Source organism: Barbatula barbatula, assembly GCF_947034865.1.
Source record: "Barbatula barbatula genome assembly, chromosome: 5".
Classification (NCBI taxonomy): domain Eukaryota; kingdom Metazoa; phylum Chordata; class Actinopteri; order Cypriniformes; family Nemacheilidae; genus Barbatula; species Barbatula barbatula.
This window is the reverse complement of record NC_136769.1, coordinates 8,487,195-8,505,428: the sequence shown is the minus strand read 5'-3', so window position 1 is coordinate 8,505,428 and position 18,234 is coordinate 8,487,195.

Below are 18,234 nucleotides of genomic sequence, written 5' to 3'. Positions count from 1 at the left end.
CCTTTGCTTTGAATTAAAAGATGTAACATGTTTATAAAATTTTTAATAAATAAAATGTCCTTCAAGGAAGATTTATGTAAGATTTAACCTGATTGACTCTTATATTTGAATTACATTTAAAACATAATTTGTTTCTTATTCATGAGCATTTTCTAAAGCTAAAAACATACATGAATAGCAACACACAACAGTGAAGCCCCTTCCATAACCCCACCACTCCAAAGACAAAAAATCTGCCAATGGGGCAAGTTGCTTGTTTTGCTCTTATATTTTCATTCATAAAACAAGACTAAACATTCACTTTTCTTATCAGGTACATGTATTTAAAATTGAAGAATGTTTAGATGTTTGTACTAGAAAACAAAACAAAAATGCTTAATAAGAAATAGATTTCTTTTGCAGTGCAGATCTGATTCTCTCCCCATCGTTCCTGTTTCTGTCTCTTCAACAGGTTATTTCTTTCTAGCTATTTAGAACGCTTCGACAGGTACACTTTCATGTACCGTGCAGACGAGGAAAACAATATCATGCTGTTTTTACAGTTTGCTAATTATTACCTATTAATCAAAATTAACATCAAAATTATCTAGAATTAAAGTATAACTAGCATTTCAGGTTGAAACTAAGAACAATTTGCGAGAGATCATTAGATTAGATAGTGGCATGAAAAAGCTTTAACTGCCTGGCAATTGTCTTGTGTTAACTTAATGAAGAATTAAAACCTTGACTGTAGCGAGTTCATTCGTTTTGGTGTATGAATTTAAATGGAATAGTCTCTTCTGGGGGAGATTTTCATCAGAAGTGATAGTTAAAGTGTCTCATTTTCTGATCTTAAACAGCTCTCGAAGGATGTATTCAGTTTATTTGTAACGACTATTCAACAAACTATATTTGTACAAGGAATATAAAAAGATACATTATTAAGAAAATAATTGAGATTACATTTAAGGAAACCTGTATTTTCTGGGACAGATAAGCACTCAAACATAATGGCTATTTGCATTCATTTCTCAGACCTCCACATCTCGTAAAATTGCTCCAAACAACTGCCACCTCTTCCTAATTTATAGCTGGCTATCATCTTGGGATGCCTGTGATGTCATTTAAACTCTTGCCAAATCCTCTTTTTTCCACTTGTCAGATCTTTCCGAGGCATTACAGTTTGGGTGCTTGTGTTGGCTCACAGACACATTCTCATATGCTACATGTCCCCTTCCCTTATCAAAACCCAGCAATCCCCTGCATGGGATTTCACCTGCCTGGATTTTATCTCTTTATCAAAAAGACTCTGATGTATAACCCTGAAATAGCAGAGACTGAGGGAGATTAAGACGTGTCAAATTTCCAACATTTCACTAAGTACCCAGCAAGTCTCTAGATCTCTGCAAGTGATAAAGATCAGAGAGAAGCCAAGATTTTTAGGTCTGACGGCATATTTATAAGCGACATGCTCAAGAGTACTGTTCAACTTCAATATCAAAGTTCAAATTGATAATTCAGGGAATTTGATGGTAGATGTGAGAGGATTTGTATTTGAAGGACATTTGGAAGCCTGAATGAAAGTTAAGGAAATGAAAGGAAAGTTTTGTGTAGTGTGTGTTACAAATATGTGAAAAAACTTGTATATAACCATACTGTGTATAAAGAAACTGACATTTTTCTGACTTCTGGGGCAAATATATTCAGAAAAATTACAGTTTTTGACTGTATTTGAATTTCTTTTTACCTTGAAATACAGTCAAACTGCATTAAACGTTTCCTTACCACCCCTCCCCGAAACTCTCATGTTTCTGTAAAATAATATGTAGTTTCTATAAAAGTAATTCTATATAATTAAGCTTAATGCATTTACTTTTTTATAAAAAGATCCTCAAATTTCTGTAAGAACAAAAATATTATTACATTTTCCTAACATGGATGGCAAAGCGTTTAGCATAATGCTTTTCATTGTTTTTAAAGTTGAAAAATAATTAAACAAGAAACAAATGGTCGAATAAAGAAAATAAAAAGCTCTTTCTGTTGAGCATTCCCATTTGAATTGATGGTGTCTTATCATATGAGTCTCTGATTTAAGCCGGCTCTCACATTTATGTTCATGTTTCTCAGCTAAACCTGCAGTCATGCTACAATCTCTAAATCATTTTCTGAGCCCCTACTGGGCTTCAGAACTATGTATTGAATCCAATCTGTCACCCCTCCTGCATTTGAAGATTACATGTGGTCACCTGTTATGGAACTGAAGGAAGAACCCAATTGCAGGCAGACACTAAGACTAGACTTGACTTGACTTGACTATAGACGGTTTAAGGGTACAAGGCACCAAGAACAGCATACAAGTACAGCAAGGTAACACGTACAACGAACGAGCACAAGACAATAGACAAGAGGGCATTAAATAGGGAGACTAACAAAGGAGATAACAATGGGCAGGTGTGGGTAATGAGACACAGGAGGAAAGCAATACTAGGAACGAGAGGGGCGGGGCCAATGACGAGACTGGAGAGAACACATATCATGTCCTGATTGACAATAATATTTTTCTCTCCACATAAAACACGTAGGTCTGTCATGATTCTGCCCCTAGACCAGAAGACCAAGACCAGATTAGGCAGAATCATGACAGTCACCACACCAGCACGAAGGATTTCATAGAAGAAATGGAAAATGGTTATGTGAATTCAGTAAAAAAATTAAATGCATTACTTCCCACCAGTTTTTTTTCTAAAGTGAAATATTTGGGAGCTGAAATAAGGCTATTCACATTTCTTGCCTATCACGTCAAGTGTTGCTGTGCAAATTATATAGAAAATGTTTAAGGTTTCAGGCAATTGTGCCAAAGATACTACCTCCAGCCAGGATTGACTGCAAATGACATTCAACATAACTGCCTGAAACTTCTGTATGTATTATTAATGACACATCTGATAAGAATAAAAGAGTAAAGTTTTTGATGAAGTCAGTCCTCAGGTTTCTGAAGTTGTGAGTACACCCCTTCGCAAGGACTTATATCAATAAACTGAAAATCACTAAACAGTGACACATGTTACTCAGGTGACAGCAGAAATAGGCAGTAGATGAATGAATGCTGAATTCAACGGTTGATACATTTAATAACACTGATTGGTCAGAGGGGCTTTTATTACGGAATGTAATCGGACGTTTAAGTACATGTAGAGAAATCTACCTTATTTTAAAGTAGAGCTGTACAACAATAAGTCAATTTTATTTACATAATACACAGTATGTGTGTGTATACTGTGTATAATAACTATGTACAGTATATATAAATACACACACATGCATGCATTATTTTAAGAAGAAATGTATATGTATATATTAAATATTTTTATATTATGTAAATCCTATATACATTTTAAAATGTATACTTGCATGTAAATGTATATATATATATATTTCTATGCACGTGTGTATTTATACATAATTGTAATAGGAACTAATACATATAATAAGAGAAAAAACAGGATTAATGATCTGCCAATGCTTGTTCAAGATGTGTCACTATCAACAATGCAAGGTAGCAACGGATGTAGCACGGTCAGCAACCGGGTCCTTCGTTTTCATGGCAACACAACAAATGCCAAGCATGCACACAATTTATAAATACACAGTATAGACTCCATTCAAGAGGTGTGCACACCCAAATCCTTAATTTTCAAATATAAAGTATCATGGAGGACATAAAGCATGCTGGGAAACCAATTGCACAATATACAATTGTTAAAATGACCACTTCAATAATCAGTGCACTCAAAGATTGGACCACCTGCACACGTAGACCCTCAGCCTATAGACGCCCTGTCCTTCACACAAGAGTCTCGTTCATCATCAGCACCTTCAGAGGTCGAGTAACACTGAAGAACGATCTTCCCCCACACACACTTAGCTCCTCACAATCACATGCGATGACACATCCATTTTCACGCCTTGTCCTCCAGCCTGCTTCTCAGCAGAGCGGGTGAAGACGCATGTCATCCTACCTATAGCTCTGGTCCTTTGACTGCTAGTTGACCTTGAGTCATTTTAACACCCTGCCAGTGACATTTCAACTTCAGACAAGTTTTTGTTGCTGCATCGGCTGCAGCTGTGATAGCTTTTTTATTTGAACTAAAAATAGATTCCTTCAAACCTAAAATGGCAGACAGTGAAGGTAAAGGCGAGGGAACACACACATGCAGAGGAACACACGCATGCAAGGGAACCAACACATGCACACGCATTTACCTTTTTTATATTGAGAGTTTCATCATCAGTAAAGTCCAAGCGGTTCATGAAACAAATTTTAACTGAAGTTTCTAACTTTGGCATCACTTAAATTTTACCTAAAATGTATATCCTAGTGCATAAAGTTTAGTGCATTATACTTTTTTACACTATACATTTTTCAGTAGACAAGCAGAAACGAGAGACGGAAGAAAATTATAAAAAATGTAATCAATTGATTAAAAATAGATTAAAACACCAACAAAGACACTTTCCACAGTCCTACAGTGGTCATGCAAATAACATTGAATATGCGCCACTGTGCTTTTTCGCCAACCACTAGATGGCAACATTAGCATGTAAGACACAGTAATCAGTCAGATTTACAAACCATCATTTAATACAGTGGTTCTCAAACGTTTTCATTGTAAGTCCCCCTTTGTGTTGAGTGCATCACTTTGTGGCCCCCAAATAAACACTTATAATCGTAAATTTAGAATTTTTATTAAACCTAAAACAAATCGAGTTATGCAGTTCTGGAACATCAATTCATTTGGTTGGTGGTCTTAGTTTTCTGATGTTTGATTGTATAAAATCTATAATTAATTTCTATATTTCGTAAAATGCCACAAATCATGTGACCCCCTGCATCCATCTTCGAGCCCCCAGTTTAAGAACCACAGATTTAATACACATGAATATCTTTACCAAAACAACCAAGATAATGTCTGCTTTTAAAATCTTAACCATTAAATACAATTTGTGAATGGCACAAACAGAATGATGTTTATTTAAAGGGACAGAACTAGAGCGGGTACCTCACACTGCAACACTTCTCACTCCACACTCTTATTTAGTCTACACTTTGGCGGGGAGCTTTTTGCCAACATCACATCACATGTAGTTAGACAGATGAGAGGATTTGTAACACTCCTCGGTCTTCACTGCCTTTTGATTGTACTTTTGATTGTCATTTGACCGGTAAATTAAATCTTATAACATTGGCAATAACGCCTATAACTGACTAACAGCCGTTCTGATCATAAGAGTCTTGTGTATCATATCACCCCTGCTGAAAAAAGAAATGAAAAATGTAATGAATTTAATAGTTATAATGGGAATTTAATTGATTTTAATGGAAACAATAATGGTACTGGTATGGGATGTTCTCTGACAGATGGCAACCAATAAAACACCATAAATGCTATTGGAATCATGTTGGATTTACATTGTTTTCTTCAGCAGGGACATCACAGTCTGCAATGATGTCATTAGTAACCACACTGTGTGACTTTGGCATGCATGAGGATTCAAAGTGTTGATATCTTCTTGCCAAACCAGTTGCTATGATACAATGTGAGCTTCTGCTGTGTTATTTTAGCCCACGATGTTGGGATAATTAGGTGGGCTCTCATTTCTAGTAAAGCCTTTAAATGAGTGTTGCATAACAAATTATTACTACAGAGGTTGAGATTTTTTACCACCGCATTTAGGGATAAATACATGCCACCGTTCAAACCTCCCAATCACCCATCCATTTTCGATTCACCAAAACCAGCTATGAGGTCAAAGCAACACACACGCTAGTCATGGGAAGGCTAACCGGCGATGGCTATCATACAGATTTTGACACTTCTTTCAAGTAAAACATCTTTCCTTTTTTATTTTTTCTGGTTTTCCAGTGGCCGAGCATCCAGTGTGCCAGTTGTGAGCATCTGTCAGGCCTGAACAGCACAGTACTGACCCTACCTCACATAAAAACCTGTTTTCAGTGCTATGTGGCAATTTTACAGTGACTGCTTTTGAATAATGACACAGCATTCTATGTTACTTCTCTAGCAGATTGCCCAGCACCTGCCCTTGTTTGGGTAAGATGATACGAGCTGAAAATGACTTATTTAGTTGAGATTTTTTGCTGAGAGCTTCTGCTAACATAGGATTCATCAGCCATTTAGTGCAAACGCTAAACAAAAAAGCCACACGCAGAGAACCGGGCCGTCACGAAATCGCACCCATATCTGTCTCGCCTTCTGTTACATTCCATATGTTGTGTGATACTGCTTCACGACTTTATTTAAAATAAATAAACAAAAATGAATAAATGAACTCTAACTTTCTTAAAATATACATTGAAAAAAGACAGAAGGAAAAGTGAATTATAGATTTACAGCTTATATTATTATGTATCATGACAAATGACTTGTTATTATAGTAATGATACTAAATGTAAAAATGTTATCCCTTGGATGGCAGCATGTGAAATAGATCTGTCTTCACAAGCATACATTTATGACTAATTCAGAAGTGAAACTATTTTACAGGTTTTTCTAAATGGATTCCATGAAATGTCACCAGAACCATAGTGATTTATGTAAAATTTCTAATATGGTATCTCTCATAATATGCATGCTGTACTTAAAGAGTGCAGTAAAAGTTATGCAAGAAACATACACAGCAGACGGGATAAAAAACCTTAATGTGGTCTTCGAGGGTGTGAGATCCTTGGCGAAGGCGGACAAGAGCAACTGCACAGGGGTCAGTCGTTCTGTAACAACTAGTCAGAGTCACCAGGCATGAAACGGATCCACATGCAATACAAGATTTAATAAGACAAAAACTAAACATCACAAAAAAACGTTTCCATGACAAATGAAACACAAGGGTTAAATGAGCTGTGTTTCGTTTCAGAAGGCTGCGTTCTGAGGAGGTCTCATTTGAAGCCTGTTACGTCATCGAGGCTGTCTCGTTTCATAAAAGCAGGTAGGACACTCCGTATGCACCCTTCAAATGCGCCCTATTTTCATGAGGATTTGAAGGTATATCCTTCGTTGCTAGAGATAACACACAATTATATTCTGTTATTTGAATAAACGGCAGCAGCTGCACATCCAATCAAATATGTGGTGTTTAAATGTTAACAGTTTACAGTTTGTATCACGTTTTTTAATCTTAGCAGGCATTTGCATTAATTAGGTTTACAAGCGTTAAGTGAATTTTAAATGTTTTAAAACTGTTTTTATGTACGTTTTATTCTTTTGTCATTGTTTAAGGTAGAAAGTATCAAACTTTTTACCTCTTAAAATCATGTAGAAATATTATTAATTTGACAGGTGTGCCAATGCAACGTGTCGTCATATCAACGTGGTACTTCATGTTTCCTTTTCTGCCAGTATGCCATACGAAGGACGTCTCATTTAGTTCTAAGTATACTTTTCCGTATACTGCATCCTTTAGAGGATAAGACCTCTGGAGGAAACAAGGATTTTTCCGCATTACGCCTTACGAAACGAAACACAGCTATAGACAGGAAAACAAGCAGACAAGAAACACCTGGGCAGACTATCACAAAGAACCAATAGAAAACAGAACCGGGAACATAAAAGTCCACAATACAAGGGGCAAACACAGACTGGCTCATGGCACCTAATGAATGTGCATCTATATTAGTCACATACTTTTGGTTGCTATCACACCAGCACAGAATTCAGCAGAATCTTCAATCCTTCAGCAAGGAGCTTGTTTCGGTCCTGGACAGTGGATTGTGGATTTTGTGTGCGGTGAAGAGAGAGTGGGTTTATCTTGGACACTTATTTCAGCAGACTTGTCACACGGAGGTCCCGAAGGCGTAGCGAGGCACTGTGGGAAAAACGTCTCCCATGAGATGCTTAAAACAGTGAGATGCGAGTCAATAATAATGAAATGGATTGATTTGAAAGTGTTTCGTTTCATTCCGTTACGCACAGCGCACTTGTTTTTTTAAAACAAAATGATTATTTCTTAAGCCTAATCCTGTTGTTACTGGTGTTTACTGTTTTTAATGCATACACATTATATGTTCTCCATCTGATTTTCTTGGCATAATTTAGAAATGTTTATGTTTTTAGCACAGAAGAGGAGACCAGCAGAATCCATTTTGAATTAGTCAGCCATAATGTAATGCACATGCAGACCCTCTGATACATCAAATCAAACCTCAAATCTTTGCTTCAGGGAACATTTTATACCACAAATCTGATGACACAGGCCCAGGAGTTTGTACCTTTTGAAGGGAATGTTCGGCAAAATGGGAGACCACTATAGAGTCCAAAATGTTGGAATATAATGAAAGATAAAAAGAAGAGATTGCACGTCCTGACTGACCATATATTTTTTGGCAAAGAATCACACAAGCAAACAATCACACACGCAAATAAGCGTTTGGCACCAACCAAAGCACCCCAGACATTGCATTGCCTGCTGACTTAATGGAATGACTAAGTATTCCAAGTAAAGCTACAAAATAAAGAGCACTCTAGACACATGATTCTTAACTGTTGTATGTCACATGCTCCTGTGCTATGAGTCATGAAGATTATTTGATATTTAATGGAAATACCCGAAAAGGCAAATATAACATGGCTATTCAGCTCTGCTCCCGGAGGTTCAGTGTCCCGCAGAATCTAGCTCCAACCCTAATGAAACATACTTGAGTGTCACTGTACTCATTTCGCATATTGATTTTCATACTGCATGTATACTATATGTTATGGAAACAGGTGATTTTGGATGAGGCAGGTTAAGGTGTGTTGAGCAGGGCAAGGGCTGCTGTAAATTCGGCAGGACCACATAATCTTGAAATATCTGATGGAATCAGAATATAGGGTTTTAAAGCTGTCACTGGCGTTTTTGCACCTAAATTGTGCAGATTAGTACCTCTAAGGTACATATTGGCACCAAATATATACATACTGGGATATATATAAATATATACATACAAAGGGTACCGTCCCAATGACGGCTTTAGTACCTTATTTAGAGTGTTTTTTTCTGAAACACATGCCACTGAAACGATGGTTGCACAGTTTCAGTATTACCTACTTTCCCACATTATCTGCAATATTTCAAAGGTTTGCCTCTCTGATACATGCAGAGGTGGGTAGAGTCACCAAAAATTGTACTCAAGTAAAAGCACTGTTACTTCATAATAATATGACTCAAGTAAAAGTAAAAGTAGTCATCCAAATAATTACTTGAGTAAGAGTAATAAGTACTTGGTGAAAAAACTACTCAAGTACTGAGTAACTGTTGAGTAACGACTGGTTTATTTTTTAACACAAGCGTACAATCAGACGGATAAAAATACAAAATAATCATCTTTAGGCAAATTATTGTTCATCCAATCAATAAAATTAATTACAAAATAGCTTAAATTGAAAGATTCAAGTACTTCAAAAATAAAATAAAATATAAATACAAAAAATAAGCAAAATTTCCACATTTTTATACTTTCTTACCAGGCTCTGCAGGCAGAACCAGAACAAGGCAGCCATAAATTATCTCTCTCTCTCTCTGTGTGTGTGTGTATAAATATGTATGTATATATATGTATGTATATATATATATATATATATATGCGCATATATATATATATATATATATATGTGCATATATATATATATATATATATATGTGCATATATATATATATATATGTGTGCATATATATATATATATATATATGTGCATATATATATATATAGGACATTTTTTAAATATGTGTAATCTAAAAGACAAACATTCGCCTATCCACAGCAAAAAAAGAAAATACAAATAAAGCAAAGAGAACGAGTTTAGGAAACGTACATGTTTTTATTAAGATAAACATGCTTTTAATGAGGCCAGGTCTGTTTCTGCATTGGCGTACCGCCGCTGACGCTTGATTAAGCTATAAGTCAGGATGGCCGAGCGGTCTAAGGCGCTACGTTCAGGTCGTAGTCTCCTCTGGAGGCGTGGGTTCGAATCCCACTTCTGACAACAAATGTTTTTATTAGTGTGAAGCACCCAACACGGCTGAACCAAGGAACTCGGTTGGACAATCTGACAGTCCATTTATAACTCGCCAATGTAGAGTTTAAACAAACCGTGTCATTCCACTGTGAAATGCATTTGCATTAAAGTAGTTCCCTTCCTTTCAGCCAGATGTCCAAAAAAGCCCTTCTCCTGTAATGTGGGATGCTTCAGAGATATCTGATAATCTGATAAATTTCTACGATGACCTGATTCTGATTTTAAATGAACATTCAGAAACGTAAAAATGTGGTTCACCATGGAAACTTTCATTTCCTGTAATCTCTTCTGCAGTCATACAACCCACCATGCTTTGCTTTGTCCTTTAGCTAATCCAGATTTAAACCCTCACTATAAATGATCTTCTATTAACTCTCAGGAAACTCTGTCTGCATACAAAAGCTGCACAATACTGTTTCATACCTAATGAAACAACTGAGACTGCAAATCCGTTTTCTGTGCTTTGATTGAGCAACGTCAGTGTTAAAGGTTTAGCAGCATCTAGCGGTGAGGTCACGAATTGCAACCAACGGCTCACAACTCCCTTTCGAAGCACTACGGAGGCTGAAACAGGACGAAAATGTCACTTCTTTGCCGAAGAAGATAATGTATTTCTGAAGCGCACTCTGTACAGCAATTTGTTCGTTTAGGGCTATAGAAACAACATGGTGAATTCCATGTAAGGGGACCCACGGTGTATGTAGATAGAAATAACTCATTCTTAAATAATAAAGAGTAAACGCTTCATTATGTGAGGTCTTTATACACCTCTGATGACAAAGTTAGGTCTATTATATTGAGTTTCTGTATATAGATCCTCCACAAATGACACAAAAAACTACTTTCAGAAATGTTTTTAATAATAAAGTTATTTACACAAAATTAGTTAGTGAGTTAATCAAAATTCAGAATAATCAAAAGTATACATTTTATATAAATAAATATTATATTTATGTATATAAATAATAAAGTAAAATCATAAACAATCAAACAATTACATGCCTGTAGCACACTTAATTTCCCTAAAATCAGACAAAAGACTTATATATTGAATCAAACAAACATCTATATGTTGATTTTCATATTTTCTGAACAGATTTATCTTTCAACAAAACTAGATCTGCGTGCGTGACACATGGAGGTTTATACAACCTCGAAAATGATTTCTGAGGACATTGTCTATATGTTTCTGCACATTGCACGCATAACAGATGACAAAAAATTCCGGTCACAGTCTGTGCTATTGTAGTGAACGATGATTTATGCTGTAAGATATACAAATTGTACTAAAGAAAGCCCACGATAGCTCTGATTAGAGCTCAGCATTTTTCCGTTGAGAGGCTTCTTATTTAATTAAAAGCTGGAAATATATGTAATTGCTTATATTTCAGAAGATGTGATGCCCTTGTATTCCTGTTAGTATCTCTTGTGAGACAATTTAATAAATGCCGTGATAGATTTGTGGGAAATATCCCCCTAACCAGAGAAGATAGAGACCTACTGACCATCTAAAGGTAGAACTGGTCCCATGAGTCAATAGTTTTCAATGCCCTGTTAATCATATACAAATCTAAATGTTTCTTCTTTTCTGAGACACTGCACAAAATATAAAAGGTTTTATTTGTCAGAAGTCTATGCATACAATTTACAGAAAACACAATTAACACAAACATCACATTCAAGACCACCGTGGCTGTGTAAGGATTTTGTGTTGTCTATACCGTTATATGAAGCTAATTTATTTTTTAACTATTTGCTATGTTAAGGTAGATAATACTCTATCTGACGGTTAATCAATAAGTATAGGTTGTATGCACATGACGTCACGGCACGGCTCAAGTGCCGATGGAGGGCGGCAAGTCATTTTCTCCAGGAATTCACTATAACACTTGTGTTTTGAATAATTTTTGACTCTTCAAATTTCAAACCATGAAAGTTGGTTTTTTTTGTACACTGTAAAAAGATTTAGCAGTTTGCCAGTAACTTACTGTAGATTTACATTAATGTCATTTACTGGCAACAGTTTGTTCAAAGATAATTGATCATTAAACATTAACATACGATATTAAATAAAAACTAGTAACCTAGGTGTAACATTTTTGTTAACATACATATTTAAAGATATTTCAATAACACCTTTCCTAGCTTACTGTTTGAAAAGCAAAGGATGAATGTAACAAAGATTTAGAATTATTTAATTTATTTGTAATAGGCTATATGAATACATTTGAACACTTTTAGGCCCTATTTTAACGATCTAAGCACATGGTCAAAATCGCACGGCGATTTAATGGGAAATTAAAAAAATGGGAAAACGCCCGGGCGCATGGTCTAAACGGGTTGTCCCAATTCTCTAAATGAGTAATGGGTGTTTTTGGGGCGTAACGTGCACTAAACCAGTCAGAGTCTCATATCTCATTCACTTTAAGAGCCTGTTGCACTCGTGCCATGGCGGATTTGCTATTTACATGGTGAAATTTGCAAGAGCAAAGACTGCTTCTGCAGAGAGGAAACGCATCTGCGAGTGCATGAGGTTAAAGCGCGCGAGCAGACCATCTACGGGACAAGGGGGATTTTTATCTTTATGTACACAATAATAATGTATTACATTGTAATCAATATTTGGCATGTTTGTGTTCTGCTGCGCTTCCCTTTATGTAATAAGTCAAGTGGAAGCACGTTGTGGACCTGCCCGAAGGCGCATTTTCCACTAATGCACTCTTTAAATAACATAAAAAATATTGCGGCATTGAATTTAGACCAGGTTTGAGTTGGTCTATGGCGCAGTCTATTTTCAGTTCCTCACAATAGCAACGCACCAACAATGCGCCTGAAAACACCTCTTTTTCAGACCAGCACGCCCACGGGCGCACAAATGAGCGCAAATGCAATTGCTATTTTAAAGACAAGGCACAGGAAAGGAAAATAAGAACTGCGTCAGGCCGAAACTAGCAAAAACCCCAGCCTGTGCCGGGTGTACAATAGGGCCCTTTATATTACTGCATGCGTTGAGTCATTTAGAAATTTCTTGCCAATCTTTCCCTCTGGTTTGTAAGGCTGCTGAATAATAGCGTGCCAACTAAAGCTAAGCTTTACGAAACCCATTTAAGCCTGACTGATTAGTTCAGTTTATTCAAGTCTGGTTTTGGACCTTAATTCCCACTTTTGTAAGGGACTTTTATGAAACTGAACAAATTTCCGGTAACAAGGAAAATAAAGTTTAACTCTGACCCAGTGTCAGATTATTTTTGTTGCATCTCTGAATTTTGTGAATACAAACACTTAGATCCATCAAAATGAGTCACACACATTGAATGCCATTTATATTCCTTTTATATTAATTTAAATGAATTTAACTGTAGATTTGTAGCATCTCCTTAATATATTGCTCGGCAGAACTCTCCACAGGAACAGGAAAGATTATGCTGGTTGGAAAGGAGACTCTGATGTTGAAAGCACATGTAGTGTATAAATTCACAAATCTGCATACCTCCAGGTTAAGCCAAAAGCCTTTGAAATACTTTTACAACTTCCAGGAGAAGAGTAGGCATGATGAGAAACACTGTTGCCTCCTACCAAGGGAGGAATCCTGTTTCAAATCCATTTATTGCATTTGGAACATGGTTTAAAGTAGCAGGTATGGTTGCTTCTGGTGTTCACATTTCACGTTTAAGAAAAATCCACACTGGTATTACTGCACAAGACGATAAAAACATTGACTTTATTTTTAATGGTAAAAAAAGGTTAATGGCTGAGGTAAAACAACTGCAGCACATACCGTTCAAAAGATTTATGTGTGAGTTTCACATTTTTCATGATTTGTAAGTGAAAAACAAGATTATAACAGCGTATTAATGATGATTATTTAATGACAGTACTGTATGTACTACCACAATTTTAGACACATTCAAAACCCCTTCTGATTTACTGAGGGTAACCCAAGGATCAATATATCACAGGTATGTGTTTTTATTTGTGTACAGACCTTGAACTCGGTTTAGATTTATTGCAGAAGATAAACAACATGGAAAGCAGCTGCTTTTTACCCTGTTGACGTTACTGTTGAAATGCTGAAATAAACAAAACTGACATGAATAACCAAAAACATTCTGGATGTACTTTTCCTTCATTCAATAAAGCTTTAATAAGAAAAGGTTGGAATACTGTGTTTTTGAGATAACAGACTGCAGAAGTCAAACGTTTGATTTGTGCACCATTACTGTCACCAAATGGAGATGGAAAACAACAAGGCAACAGCAGGTCCTAACACCGCGTCTACACCGGATGCAACAAAAGACAATAACAAAATAATACATTTATTATAATTTACTATTTTGTCCACACTGATGCGAGCCGTGTCGTGTCGCGTCTGGTGTAGATGGTATAGACAAATGTACCTAAAAAGTGTTCAAGGGATAGTTCACCTAAAAAATTCTGTCATCATTTACTCACCCTCATGTACTGTCATACCTTTATAAATTCTATTAATACAGATATAAAGATATTTGGAAAGAATGTTAGTTATTTTCAGTTCCTGGACATCATTGGCCATATAGTAGGAACGACTAAATGGTAGTCAAAGGTGCCCAAGAACATTTTGTTTTCCTAAATTCTTTAAATATCTCATTTTGTGTTACAATTTTTTCCTACTGTGATAGTGGATAATGTCCCAGAATGGAACGTTCATCAAAACAAAGAAATTGATACCGGTTTGAAATAATCTGAGGGTGAGTAAATGATGAAAGAATTTTCAATTTTGGGGGAAGTATCCCTTTAAAGCTGTGACACATACAAATCACAGTATTTCTCTGCCTGTTTATGACAGAATTTTCTGTGGTGACACAGAAATGACACACGTCGTCGCCTTTAAAGTTTTGCGCTCTATCTAGATCTATACTCACTTGTCCTTTAGTTGTTTTTGTTGCAGTTACATATACACTTTTTCCCCCGGAAATAAATTCAATGGCACTGGCAGTTCGGAGAGGCGTACCGCGATTCAACGGCACACAACCTCCTCTGGCTCATTCACTCTCACACGCCTACACAATCCACATTCACACGCTGCATCACCCAACAGTGAAATCATCTTTGAGGGCCCCATCTGCTTGCTCACTTACGCACGTTCTCTCCCACCCCGCTATCTTTTCCATGGCAGATTATGGCATCTTTTAAAAGCTCTGACTATGAGCATCTCACTCACTAATCTGCTAGAACTTCAGTACAAAGCTGCTGTACCTGAATTCAGATTTAGCAGGTGGATTCAGGTCAGCAGCTGGTACGTTCAATCCATTATATGAGAATTAACATTTCCATTAGTTCTACGAATTAATTGGAATTTGTCATTGTTTAAATGTTCATTTATTTTATGGGGTAATACACTAAAAGGCTGAAATCTGTTCCTCAATGTAATTTAATTTTGAAGGATTGTTACCTTATGATACCTTTCGCCACTGTCTTACGCTGTTGGCACATGTTTGCACTTTATGAAGTGTATTTTAGGTGTTGTTCTTAGTTCTTAAAGGAACAGTTCAGCCAAAAAAGAAAATGTTCACCCTTGAGTTGTTTCAAATCTGTCTAAATGTATTTCTTCTGATGAACACAGAGAAAGATATTTGGAAGAATGATTGTAACCAAACAGTTCTTTGCATGGCGATTTATCCAATGGTGGCCAAGAACTGTTTGGTTACAAGCATTCTTCCAAATATCTTTCTCTGTTTTTTTCCAAACTTGTCGGGTAAGTTAATGATGACAGAATTTATTGGGGGTGAAATTTTATTATATTCAAGTAGGTCCTGTATCTAGCAAATAATTTTTTTTTTATTTAGGCTAAAACTCAAGATAATTTTTGTAAGAACAGGCTTTGCGAACCTTTCCAATGTTACAAACATGTACATGAGAAATAAGGGTAGAATTCATTTAATACACTGAATCATCATGTTTGCATGAAGCATGCAGTTTCCTCCGAATCCCAACAAAATATAACCGACTGTATTGTTATTGCATTTGTCACTGGAAGATATTTTTGAGTCAGATTCCCTCCAGCGATCGGTCATTCAGAGGCCATTAATAGCGCAGTCCTACTGTTGACAGGTCAGTATACTGTAGCCAGCAAGTGCCAGGCCTACCACCTTAACCCATCAGTCATTTATGGTAAAGTTAAGTTACTCTCAAACGAATAAGCAAATGCTTACAGGTACCAGAACTGAGGTGGTTTAGCACCAGTCTTTGGCTGACACTATTTACACCACATAAGTCCTTCTGTGAAGCTGCTGTTATTATTTAATGCCCTACTTTCCTTTCAGCTCATCTTGTTTTGATTTGCATGCGGTTCTTCTGGGGTTTTTGCTGATGCTTTAGAGAGAAATAAATGATGGTGTATCTGGCTGTTCGCTCTGTTAAAAACTACAATATATACTGTGCATCTACATTGAATATAACAAGACCATACCGAGAACTCTTCTATGAATTGAATGAGGACTTCGGCTTTAAGCTTCAAAATGATCATAAAAAGCACCTTGAAAATAAAATAAAAAGGTTCCGTATATTATACTAAAATGTAAACTTTGAATACTTGGAATGCTTTTATGCCTTTATTGCATGTATTTGACCTTGACAGTCCCTGCTCACTTTATTTGAAAAGAGAAGCTTGAAGACTCAGCTAAACTTCACCTTTTGTGTTTCTCGGAAGTTATCAAAGGTTTTACTTTTGATACGTTTCTGAGTGAAGTACAAGTTAAATGTAACGACGATCAATTTCAGATGGCATGGACCTAAAAAACGTAATTCATAATTTATAAAAAAGGCCACATACATTTGTCCTCTAAAGATGCACGACACTTGCCAGGACTGGCGGATTACCTTTCAGCTAAAATGTCCAGGCTGTAAATGATAGGCTGATAATGTACAGACATTAACAGGGAGGAGAATTACAGGCAATTAGAAAGTGCAGCGTATGAGGGGTCACTTTGCCCTCTAGGATCATTATTGTTAATGACGGAGCATTTCATGCCTCATATTGATAAAATATGCACTGCGTGCCCTGAAGAAAATGAATCCAGGAGTAAGTGACTCATATAGGCTGACATTTTGTCTGCCGTCACTTCCCTGTCAGGTTCAGTTTGTTATGTGTCAAGTTTATAATGTCGCATAACAAACTTTAAATTACTAAATGTTAGTACTAAAAATAGCTTGTTATTGCTTGTTTACTTGTAGACACTTAAGCAGAAATTTCCCTTAAAATAGTTTCAAAGCTGTTTAAAATTTGTGAAGAGTGTGAGCAAGCCTTTACAATACTCTGGAAGATGAAGTTTGGCACATTTCAGGCACAAATTGTCTTGAAATGCTGTACAACATTCCACAAAGACCTTTACTGCAGGTCTTTTAATAGACATGGTGCTTCAAATTATGTCATTAAATAGAAAATAGGTAATTTGTTGTATCTCCACTAACAGCTTTCCGCTATTATAATCTTTACAGATTTTTATAGACAATTATAGAATTTGTCGTTGTATAACCTGCTGCAATTATAGCACAGACCAGAAAAATACATGTTACACCCTGAGTTACTGATGCAGAATAGCCATTAAAATATTTCACAAAAGCTTTTACTGTGTCCCATATATAGTTCCGCTGTAGCTTGAAAATGACAAACATTATGTGACTAGCACACAGTACGTTCAGATTAAGGATGACGGACTAAATGAACCGTCCGCAGTCGTGTGGGAATTAGCATCAATATTGAGTCTTAAGCCTCCCTGTTAGAGCATCCGAGTCCAATACTGGCCCGACCCGGTTTGAGGCCAGTTGATACGACTAGGTATCAATTTGGCTGTAGGCAGGGGCAGACTGGCCATCTGGGGCCGGTAAGAGACGCTTTGGCTGTTTAGACGAAAGTATTATAAATGCGAATGCACGCAACCCGAATGCAAAAGACACTTACACTTAGCTTAAAAGCGTCCCAGGGGCAAAGTCAAATCTTAATAAAACTTATGAATGAGATTGTAGGAATTCTCATGAATGAGCTACTACGTGAAATAGGTACAAATTCCCAATGGATTGTGTTGATATATAGACAGTTTCATCTGAACAGCATAAACAAACATAGCTGCACACTTTTGAGACCCAATTTAACTTCCGGTACACATTCAAACAATAGAGCGCCTGTAGATTATTTCTAACAATCAAAAGA